Source organism: Globicephala melas, chromosome X, assembly GCF_963455315.2.
Source record: "Globicephala melas chromosome X, mGloMel1.2, whole genome shotgun sequence".
Lineage (NCBI taxonomy): Eukaryota > Metazoa > Chordata > Mammalia > Artiodactyla > Delphinidae > Globicephala > Globicephala melas.
This window is the reverse complement of record NC_083335.1, coordinates 109,193,421-109,206,108: the sequence shown is the minus strand read 5'-3', so window position 1 is coordinate 109,206,108 and position 12,688 is coordinate 109,193,421.

Here is a 12,688-nt window from a genome sequence, read left to right as displayed (position 1 = left end):
GCAAAACTATTTTGAGTTTAAGCACCAATTTTCAATGAAAAATCTGTCAGGCAAGGAATGATTATTGAGCTCTGGGTCTGCTCTGTGCATCTGTACACACAGTGTTGAATAAGCTGTTAATCCTTGCATTTTTACAGGATATTTTAGGGATGCTCATGGTGAGGTCATGCATATCCATTTCTGTAGTGTTCTCCCACTCTACCCACTCACCATGTGTTCTGGTGCTGTGATATTTTTGTCCACTCTCATAGTACTCTCTCCTTCTTACCTTATTTCCCTCCCCCAAAGCCGGGAAAAAGAAAGTTGATTCTTCAATTTTTCCCCCCAATTGAAAATGTGACCGAGATTAGGAAGGAGGTCATTGCTATTTTTATTTCCCCACTTCAGGTTGGTGTTGAAATGACTCAGAGTAAACAGCTTGATATTCTCTAAAAACAATTCCTCAACTAAAGAAAAATTATACCAATGATAAGAAACAATGTTTGTTTTTCTGGAAGAGATTTTCTTACATTCCCAACACTCACTTTTAAATTCTTTCTGCTGTTACTGCCTGTCAACTTCAGGTCTGCAGAAGGATTTTATAAAGGAAAAAATGATCAAGTCATGCTTTTTATTGCAATGATCCAAGGTGTGATTTAAATTAAGATATATTTGTATTGGATTGAAATAGAATCTCTTCGTTGTCAGTCCAGTACCATGGACAGAGAAATGTCTTCCAGTCCATTTCTCTTCCCACCTTCTTGGTTAGCTAGCACTAACACATTCATTTATAAAGAACAGTTTGTTAAGTCCTCAGTTCACCTGGCCCTTATATTAAATAATTTTATGTCAGGTCTTACCCCAGGACTACTGCCTCTTTGCATTTACTATTAAAAAATATTCTAGGTATCATTTTTCTTCTTTAGCTATAGGCAGTTTGAGATGATTTAGACTCCCATTTCATGAACCAACTACTTTTCAAACTCTATTCTCTCAATTTAAAAAATTATTGTGAAATTATTATAGATTCGTAGAAAGCTGCAAAAATGAAAGAGAAGTTCCTTTTATTCTTTACCTAGTTTTCCCCAATGTAGGGTTGCCAGATTAAAAAAAAAAAAAAAAACAGAACACCCAGTTAAATTGGAAATTTAGAGAAACAATGAATACTTTTCAAAAACAGGTATTTGTAGTATGAGTATGTACCATCCAATATTTGGGATATACTTATACTAAAAAAATGCTTTGTTTCTTATCTGAAATTCAAATTTAACTTTTTTTTTGTCATTAGGCTATATCTCAAGGATATAGAGCCAAATTATTGTTTTAAAATCTCTTTGCCTAGTTATGACAACAACTAGATATATGGTTATGTTCACTTGTGTAATTTTACTTTTGAATATTTTAGGAATTGCTTTTATTTTTTTAAAAATAAATTTATTTATTTCATTTATTTATTTTTGGCCACGTTGCGTCTTTGTTGCTGTGCGCGGGCTCTCTCCAGTTTGGTGAGCGGGGGCTACTCTTCGCTGCCGTGCGCAGGCTTCTCACTGCGGTGGCTTCTCCTGCTGCGGAGCACGGGATCTAGGTGCATGGGCCCCAGTAGTTGTGGCTCGTGGGTTCCAGAGCGCAGGCTCAGCAGCTGTGGTGCACGGGCCCAGGTGCTCTGCGACATGTGGGATCTTCCCGGACTAGGGCCCGAACCCACGTCCCCTGCATTGGCAGGTGAACTCTCAACAACTGCGCCACCAGGGAAGCCCAGGAATTGCTTTTAAATTTAATTTTGGTTTACATAATATTTACATGGTTTTAAAGTCAAACTTACATGAATATAATTTCAATGCATTTCTACTCCAAAGTTATTGAAATTAGTTTGCTCATTTTCACATTTAAAAAAAACAGATGCAATATTGTTTCCCTAGGTACTGCCCTTTTGTGATTATTTTATAAAACATCTTTCTGAAATAGAATGTTCCCATAAAGACAGGCTGTTTAACACTGGATGACCTTCTTTTGAGTTACTTTAAAACAAGTCACCTTGTATTTAACCTAGACAGAAAGTGGAATTTCATGCTAATTAGCCTCCTAGTTCTTTTCATTTTGTACATGACTAAAAATATTTTCATAAAGTCCTTAAATGGAAAACCAACAAGGGAGTTTTGCAAATGTAATCCTAATTAAGGTGCTTGAATTTTATTTTATTTTTAATTTTTTTTCCATACGGGTGTTTTAAAATTAAAAACTTAATAGGTCCTGGGTCCTGAGGTGACACAAGAGTCTTCCTGGTGATTTCAGTGCAGGACAGAAAAGCCACGCAGGCAGACCTAAGGAGCAGCTCCTGAAACATGCCCTATTGTGCTTCTGTTATTTTTTTTTAACAACTCTCTATATAGTTTTTATGTTTTGGAATTGTGAAAATAATCAATAATTTAATATTTCATAAATCTATTTTGGGCGGTAGGAATGAACTGTTATTCAATGTTAACTCAACTAAAATATTAAACATGAGTTGTTAGTACAAGTCCTTTGGATATTTACGAATATTTTATCTTTAACAAGAGAAAGATGACAGTTCAGGTCTAGCCAATAGTTGCTATTATCATTTCTGGGGTAGTTTTATATCTGTCTCTCTTCTTGCCTTCCATCTTTGCCTCTCTATCCTTTGTGAAAAGATAAGCTTAACCTTTGAAATGAAAGTATATTTTTATATTTCTGATTATTAAAGTAGTATATGCTTATTGTAAATTGTTCTTCATATTATTAAGTCCATTAGGTCTAATGTGTTGTTAAGGGCCAATTTTTCCTTATTGATTTTCTTTCTGGATGATCTGTCTATTGATGTAGGTAGGGTATTAAAGTCCCATATTATTATTGTATTACTGTCAATTTCTCCCTTTATGTCAGTTCCTATTTGCTTTATTTATTTATTATAAATTTATTTATTTATTTTTGGCTGCGTTGGGTCTTTGTTGCTGCACGCGGGCTTTCTCTAGTTGCGGCGAGCAGGGGCTACTCTTGGTTGCGGTGTGTGGGCTTCTCATTGCGCTGGCTTCTCTTGTTGTGGAGCACGGTCTCTGGGCACGCGGGCTCAGTATTTGTGGCTTGCGGGCTCTAGAGCACAGGCTCAGTAGTTGTGGCACACTGGCTTAGTTGTTCCGTGGCATGTGGGATCTTCCCAGACCAGGGCTTGAAGCTGTGTCCCCTGCATTGGCAGGCGGATTCTTAACCACTGTGCCATGAAGGAAGTCCCTGCTTTATATATTTAAAAGTGCTCCTATGTTGGGTGCATAAATAATTACAAATGTTATATCCTCTTCTTGGATTGACCCCTTTATTATTATGAAATGCCCTTCTTTGTCTTTTGTTACAGTCTTTGTTTGACAGTCTATTTTGTCCGATATGAATATCACTACCCCAGCTTTCTTTTCATTTCCATTTTCATGGAGTACTTTTTTCCATGCCTTCACTTTCATTCTGTTTGTGTCTTTAGATCTGTAGTGAGTCTCTTGTAGGAAGCGCATAGATGGGTCTTATTGTTTATTTTATCCATCCAGCCACCTTATGTCCTTTGATTGGAACATTTAGTCCATTTACATTTAAAGTGATTATTGAAAAGTATGTACCTACTGTCATTTTGTTAATTGTTTTCTGGTTGTTATTGCTGTTCTTCTCTGTTCCTTTCTTCGTCTCTTGGTTTCTTCTCTTGTGTTTGATGATTTGTTTTTTAGTGTTATGTTTGGGTTCCTTTCTCTTTATTTTTTGTGTATCTATTGTCCGGTTTTGATTTGTAGTTACCATGAGGGTCATGTATATAGACCTATATATATAGCAGTTTATTTTAAACTGATAGTTGCTTAAGTTTGAATGCATTCTAAAAGCACTACATTTTAATTCCCACCCCATGTTTTGTTTTTGACGTCATGTTTTACATCTTTTTGTGTATTCCTTAACATCTTAATATAGTTACAGTTGATTTTTACTATTTCTGTGTTTTAACCTTCATACTAGCTTTTTAAGTGGCTGATCCACTGCCTTTTATATATATATATATATATATATATATATATATATATTTGTCTTTACCAGTGAGAGGTTTTTCTTTCATATATTTTCTTGTTTCTACTTATGGCCTTTTCTTTTCTGCTTAAAGAAGACCCTATAACATTTCTTGTAAGGTCAGTTTACTGGTGGTGAACTCCTTTTGCTTTTTCTTGTCTGGAAAATTACTTATCTCTCTTTCAATTCTGAACAATAAACTTGCCAGGTAGAGTATTTTTGGTTGGAAGGTTTTCCCTTTCATCATATTGTGTTACTCCCTTCTTGCCTGCAAAGTTTCTGCTGAAAAATCTGCTGATATTCTTATGGGGGTTCCCCTATATGTAACAAATTGTTTTTCTCCTGCTGCTCTTAAGATTCTCTCTTTAAATTTTGACATTTTAATTGTAATGTGCCTCGGTGTGGATCTCTTTGGGTTCATGTTATTTGGAACTCTCTTGGCTTTCTGGATCTGGATGTCTGTTTCCTTCCCTAGGTTGGGGAAGTTTTCATCTGCTATTTCTTCAAATAAGTATTCTGCCCCTTTCTCTCTCTCTTTTCCTGGGACCCCTATAATGTGAATGTTATTCTGCTTGATATTTTCTCATAGGTCCCTTAATTTACCTTCACTTTTAAAAATTCTTTTTTCTTTTTGCTGCTCTGTTTGGGTGAGCTCTATTGCCCTATCTTCTAGACCACCAGTCCTTTCTTCTGCTTCATCTAGTCTACTGTTGAAACCCTCTGGTGTATTTTTCAGTTCAGTTGTTCTATTCTTCAGCTCTGTGACTGCTGTTTGGTACTGCCTCCTTGTGAAAGTTCTCACTGCATTCATCCATTCTTCTCCCAAGTTTGGTGAGATTTTTATGACCATTACTTTGAACTCTTTATCAAGTAAATTACTTAGCTCCATTTCATTAACATTTTTTTTCCTGAGGTTTTATCTTATTCTTTCATTTGGAACATATTCTTCTGTTTCTTCATTTTGCTTGACTCTCTGGATTTGCTTCTATGTATTAGGTGAAATAGCCACCTTTCTCAGTCTTGAAGGAGTGGACTTGTGTATGAGATGAACCTTATCATTCAATCCTGCCCAGCTCTTGGTTGTCTCTAAAACCATTGTGATTGTCTAAGCAACCTGATTTATTCTGGACATGTCTCGGTTGTTGAATGTGTACCAATACGTGTCAGTGTTCCAAAGACAGGGATCTCAGTCAGCACCTAGTTTCAGGCTGATTGGAAGCCAGACCCATGGGCAGCAACTTTTAAAGTAGCAAAACTCCAGTCTTTACATTGTGTTCTCCCTGTCTGTATGACCGTATTCAAAGTTCTTTTTATAATGATGCTGGTCATATTGGATTAGGGGCCCTACCCTTACTCCAGTATAACCTCATCTTAATATATAACATCTGGAACAACCTTATTTTCAAGTAAGGTCACATTTTTTAGTACTTGGGGTTAGGACATCAACATATGAATTTTGGAGGGGGCACAATTCAGCTCATAACAGACTCCTTTCCTTTATATTTGGACCAGTGCTTCTCAGTGTTGGTTGTACATTAGAACCTACTAGGAAGCTTTAAAAATCCTGGTGTCCAGATTGCACCCCAGACCACATACATCAGAATATGTGTGGGACCCAGGCATCAGCACTTTTTAAAGCTCTCCAGGTGATTCCAATGTGTAGCCAGGGTAAGAAACAACTCTATTTGTGTGTCCCTCACTAAGAACAGAAATTCACCCAATTCTACAGACAAAATGTTGAGAAAATAAAATTCTAGTAACGTATTCAAAATTTTCTCCTGTTGGGCTTCCCTGGTGGCGCAGTGGTTGAGAGTCCGCCTGCCGATGCAGGGGACACGGGTTCGTGCCCCAGTCTGCGAAGATCCCACATGCAGCGGAGCAGCTGGGCCCATGAGCCATGGCCGCTGAGCCTGCGCGTCCGGAGCCTATGCTCCGCAACGGGAGAGGCCACAACAGTGAGAGGCTCACGTATCGCAAAAAAAAAAAAAAAAAAAATTTTCTCCTGTTGCTAGCAGTAGTGAGATTAATTTTAGAATCAGGACAAAATTTGGGGGAATGGTGGGATTACAGGTGTTTTTTTTCCTTTTCAACTTTTTCTTGTGCCTAATTAGAAAATTTTCTTCAGTTCACATGAAAATTTTACACAAAAATCCACTAACCAATAAACTTTTTTTAAAAAAATAAAAGACACATCTTTTTCTTATTCTTAACTATCATGGACCACTACATAGAAAAAAAGAGAAAAGTATTCCCTCTGGATTTAGTGTCATAAAGGGGCTTTGATAAATTCTTAGCCATACTATCTAATAACTGATAAGTCAAAGAACTACAGGTGACTCTTTTAAAACAAAATGATCATTTATGATAACATTTTACCAATATCTAAATAATTTATAGGTAACAAGCCTGTGTTTCATATCAGCTTACTCAGATATCTGGGCATACATTTCAAAACCAATTTATCTTGAAAGTTATTGTAGGAAATGATGTTGCTCAGTCTTAAACATTCTAAGGTTCTTCATATTAAATGGTTTAGAATTTTTGTTAAAGCCAAGGTAGTGTTTTGTTACATGTTTTAAATTTTTTCAGGATTAATTTATTGCGGTCTAGAATTTGGGACCTTTCTGTCTACTCTCTGTGAGCTTGTGGTGACCCAATATTATTTCTCAAGAAGAATGTTGGTCCTGCTTTTGGGTGGTCTCTTGGCCTTCTAGTCACATTGCTTAACTTTCATAAAAGATTATGAATCCCTATGATCAACCTGGCTGATTGTTAAAGCATATTGTTCTACATTCAACTGGCAACATAGGATACCCCAACACCAAGAGCTCATCTAGAAGAACAATCTCTAGCTTGCTGTCATTCAATGCTTAGCTACAGCCTGGTTAGAATTCTGGAAATTTATCCCTTAGATATTATTGCACACATGTGGAATGGCAAATGTTCAAGGTTGTGCATTGTAGTATTTTTTTGTAATATAAAAGATTGGAAACAAATTTATCATTTTTTTTCTTTTGTGGCTTGTATATTTGGTGTTGTATGTAGAAAATCTGCCTAATCGAAGGTCACAAAGATTTTCTTCTGTGTTTTCTTTTAGAAGTTTTAGAATTTTAGTTTTTACATTCAGGTCTATGATCTATTTTCAGTTAATTTTTGTATATGGAGCATATTATGGGTTGAAGTTCATTGCACTTGCATGTGGATATACAGTTATTCCAGGAGAAGAATACTCTTTGCACCTTTGTCAAAATCAGTTGTCCATATACATGTGGGTCTATTTATGGACGCTGTTTTGTTCTATTAATCTATTTCTTTATGTTGATACCAGTACCACAGTTCCATGATTACTGTGTCTTTTTTTTTTTTAACATCTTTATTGGGGTATAATTGCTTTACAATGGTGTGTTAGTTTCTGCTTTATAACAAAGTGAATCAGTTATACATATACATATGTTCCCATATCTCTTCCCTCTTGCATCTCCCTCCCTCCCACCCTCCCTATCCCACCCCTCCAGGCGGTCACAAAGCACCGAGCTGATCTCCCTGTGCTATGCGGCTGCTTCCCACTAGCTATCTATCTACCTTACGTTTGGTAGTGTATATATGTCCATGCCTCTCTCTCACTTTGTCACAGCTTACCCTTCCCCCTCCCCATATCCTCAAGTCCATTCTCTAGTAGGTCTGTGTCTTTACTCCTGTCTTACCCCTAGGTTCTTCATGACATTTTCTTTTCTTAAATTCCATATATATGTGTTAGCATAATTCAAAAGGAGTCATGTACCAAAATGTTCATTGCAGCTCTATTTACAATAGCCCGGAGATGGAAACAACCTAAGTGCCCATCTTCAGATGAATGGATAAAGAAGATGTGGCACATATATACAATGGAATATTACTCAGCCATAAAAAGAAACGAAATTGAGCTATTTGTAATGAGGTGGATAGACCTAGAGTCTGTCATACAGAGTGAAGTAAGTCAGAAAGAGAAAGACAAATACTGTGTCTTTATAATACGTCGTGGACTTAATCAGAATTAAAAACTTCTGCTCTTTGAAAGACACTAATAGAGAATGAAAAGATAAGCCACAGAATGGGAAAAATATTTGCAAGTCATACATCTGATAAGGGACTTGTATCCAGAACATATAAAGAAGCCTAAAACTCAAAAATAAGACAACCCAACAAAAATGGACAAAAAATGTGAACTGATTGTGTTTCTTCTCTGGGTCTATTTCTAGATAATTGAGAGTCTAATTTATGGCCCACCTTTTGCCATAGTATTTTGTATACTAACCTCATTCTTGGATTCAACTTATCTTTCTTATCTTCATTTTCTGTGTGCACGTATTACCTTCAAATTCCTTACTTTCTGATATGAGAGGAGTATAAATAAATGAGGCACCCTAAGGAATCAATAAAGAGAGGCCATGAGCTTTTGCCTCAGCATGGGGGTATATTTGGAAGGAGTCCACAGAATTTACTATAGGCTTCATCACAGATCTTACTGTGTCAGGGGAGGACCGTGGATAAAAGCAATTTTTTTAAGGTGAAAACATCATTCTTATACATACATAAAATGAACATGTGTTAATGACTTTAGCTCATAAATTGAATGAGAAATGCAGGCAGATATAATAAAGAATCAAGGGAGAAATCATAGAAGTACACATTTATATGAAGTAAAGGAATGTTGAAATGAATTGCAAAAGGTTGCAAAGCTAGCTGATTTTTTTTTCCAGTGGGAGGGCTTGTCCCTTCACCTGAAAAAATTCATTGGCAGGCCTACAGATGTCTAGAGACAAGAATTAGTTTGCATTTCTGTCAGTTATAGAATGACTTGGGGAGTTGTAGAATAGCTCCAGAGAATCCGAACCAGATAACCCGGAAGACTGTGCTGCAGACTGGGGGCTGGCACTTTGGTTCCAGCATCAAATCCAGCTGCAGCCTGTGTTTGTATGGCTTTGAGCTAAAAATGGTCAGTATAAATGGCTGAAAAAATCAAAAGAATAATACTATTTTGTGATACCTGAAAATTATATGAAATTCATACTTCAGTGTCCACAAAGTTTTGTTAGGACATAGCGCATTCATTTATGGATTGCCCGTGGCTGCCTTCACACTATGATGGCAGAGTTGAGTAGTTGCCACAGAGACTCTACAGCCCGCAAAGCTGAAGATATTTACTATTTGGCCCTTACGGGAATAGTTTGCCCATCGCTGCTCTAGACAATTCATAGTTTTCCATTAAAGCACATTTTTCCCTACAAAAGATAAAAAATATTAATACCTCTAACTTTCTCCCTCTGCCCCTCCTTCTCCCCTCTCTTGTTTTCCTTCCTTACTTTAACAAATGTTTCTGGAGTGCCTACTATGTGCCAATATGCTGATACAAAGGAGAGAGAAAACACCAGTTCTGTGCTACTGTAGCCCGTAGTCCGTGGGAAGAGAAACATTAATCGAATATTTACATACAGATGTGTAATTATGAACTGTGACATTCCCAGAAGGTAAGGAACAGTGTTATAATAATATGTATTAGAGATACAGCCTTGGTGGGGTTGGGAGGGCAGGGAGAGCTTCCCTGAACAGCTGAAGATGGAGCTGACTGATTACTGTGTCTGACTGACCATGGTAAGTACGTGGGAGAGGAATGTAAGAGACGAGGCTGGGAAGGAAGATAGAGGATAGTTCATACAGAGCTCTGTGGGCCTTGTTCAGAGTTTTGCTCTTTGTCTTGAAGGCAATGGTTGGCCACTGAAAAGGGAGGCAGGAGAGAGCTCAGGAGATGAGCTGGGAGGCTACTGCAATAGTCCAAGCAAGGACAGGATTTTTGTTTTACAAATCAAGGCCTGGTTTGGTCTCATGGAATACAATGAAAAACTATGCTCCTAGCAATGCCATTGGGTCATTTGCACTCTTTGCATCTCAGATCAGCTTGGCAATTTTATTCTTTCCTTAGCAAAGCCTGTCTTGGGAGCCAGATACAATCTTATATTAGCAAAGCTCTCTGGGTCTGTCTTAGTGATTCATGTTAGTTTCTCCTACGGTGACCAACCACCCTGTTTTGTCCATGACTGAGAGGTGTTCTGGGATATGAGACTTTGGGTGCTGAAACCAGGCCAGTTGGTCATCCTACTCCCTTTTATCATATAGTCACCTTGGGAGGCAAAAAGGGTCTATAAGATTATATTCGCTTGAGAAAAAACCAAACCAAGGCTCAGAGACGGTGACCCATTCAAGGTCACACAGGGAATTCTGGGTAGAGCCAATAGGACATAGTTTTTTTTGCTCTATCTATTGAAGAGGCCTGAAGAGGTGATGGGCAGGGACACAGGTCCATGTCATGTCCATGTGGGTGCCTATGAAAAAGGACTTTAAAGTTTAATTGTGAGTTTAATTAACATAATTATGATGCCAATATTTCATGGAGAGAGAGAGATTGAGAGAGAGAGAGAGAGAGATTGAGAGAGAGAGAGAGAGAGAGAAAGAGAGAGAGAGAATGATACCCTGGAAAACAGCCCTGCTCCTTATTTTACATATCCTGGCAGCAGCTTTCAAAACTAGCTGCTCATCAGAGACCCGTGGGGAGCTTTTAAAACACAGGGGTGACTAAGTCCCCCTCCCAAAGCTGCTTTAATTAATTTAGGCTGGGGCCTGGATAGCCACACGTTTGAGAACCTCCCCAGGTCATTCAAATGCACATCCAGGATTGGTAATCACTGTTCTATAGATCAGTGATTCTTAAACATCCATGAGCATATGGATCAGCTGGGGATTCTGGTAAAATGCAGATTCTAGTTCAGCAGGTCTAGGGTTGGGCCTCGAGTCTGCATTGCTAACAAGCTCCCTAGAGATGCTCATGCTAATAGAAAATGACTGCATTATTTTGTTGCTATAAAAATTGTCAGAATTCATAGTAACTGCTGAGTGCCTAGGTGACAGGTCTAGTCAGAAGTATTGCTTACTTAGATATATTTAAACTGAGGAATCCAAACTCCCTCCTTTGTGGCTAAACCGGATTTTTAAAGCATTCTGCCTTCAACTTATCACTGGTAGCTCCAATGTGGTGTCCTTTGTTCCTTGGGTTCTTGTGTACATGGGGCTGATTGTGCTTTTGCTCCTTGTGAAATCCATGTGGGATTGCACGCACTCCTGGGGTTCAGCATGCCTGCCTCCCATCTGACTAATTGTCAAATAGGTCAGCCTTTTCCTCTTGCATACCACTGAACTGTTGAAGATCCTGGAATGCGTTGTGGTAACTAACCTGGGATTGGAATCTACAGTACAAGGGTTAGCGTATTTGACCCAGTGGGAGGCTGGGTGGCATTTCACTTCTGTAGGCATCTCTTTCCCTGTTCCTGGTTCCACAGAGAACTTGGGCTACACTTGCTCCTTTGTGGGGTCTTTTAGAATAAAGCCACTGGGGGGTGATTCACAACAGTGTTTTTCATTTTCACCCCTCACCAGTCTAATTTGGAAATGGAGTGTAATTCTGAATAAGTCTAAATAGAGAAGGAGGGAATGGGACTGCATTATAATGGAGGTCCAGCTCAGACATTCAGGAACCCTCCACCTCTGACTGTTCAGAATAAAACAAAGGAATTAAATAGTGTTTAACTGTTATTAAAGTAAGTAAAGGTCATCACCATTTTCTGCCAAGGCTCTCATTTTAGCATCTTTTGTAGAATTCAATATATTAGACACAGACACATTTGCTAACTTGCCCACTGATATACATACGATTTCTAACTTGGGTTAATTTCAATCTCTATAATGCTATCGTTTGTGTCATTCCCCCAACCCCCCAACTTATACTCTTCACTTTCAATGTGGGACAGGGCCCATTTTGCTTAAAACTTTCTTTCTTTCTTCCTTTTTTCTTTTCTTTTCTTTCTTTCTTTCTTTCTTCTTTCTCTCTTTCTTTCTCTTTCTTTTCTTCCTTCCTTCCTCCTTTCCTTTCTTTCTCCCTCCCTCCCTTTCTCTCTCTCCCTTTCTTTCTTCTCTTTCTCTCTCTTTCTTTCTCTTTCTTTTCTTCCTTCCTTCCTCCTTTCCTTTCTTTCTCCCTCCCTCCCTTTCTCTCTCTCCCTTTCTTTCTTTCTTTCTTTTCTTCTCTTCCTTCTCCCTTCCTTCCTTCCCTTTTCTTTCTTTTTTCTTTTGAAATAACAGTGCTCTGGATAACTCTGATGCCAGTTCCAGTTCCTGAACTCCGCCAGCCATTTCCAGGAAGCCTGTACACCAGCTACAACCCTCCACAGTGTCTATTTTCCCCTTGTCTGATTCACAGCCAGATGTATATCTGCAACTGACATTTAATAACACCAGAATGTTCTTATGAGTAGGAGGAGTAGGTGACTGCTTCTCGGGACATGACTCAGAGGACTGGGGAAACCCTCCTTTTACCAAAATGCTTTCCTCCCTTCTGTCTGATGCCTAAAATTCTTGCAAGAGAATTCTGGGTGTTTTTTTTTTTTTTTGGTTAAGGTTCTAGCTCTTGTTAAATGCTCTGGGAGGTGGATAACACTCTAAACCAGAGCTTCTCAAATTTAACATGCATATGAATCACCTGGGGGAATCCTGTTAGACTGCAGATTTGGTTTCAGTGGGTCTAGGGTGGGGTCCATGAGTCTACATTCTAACAAGCTTCCTGGTGAGGCGA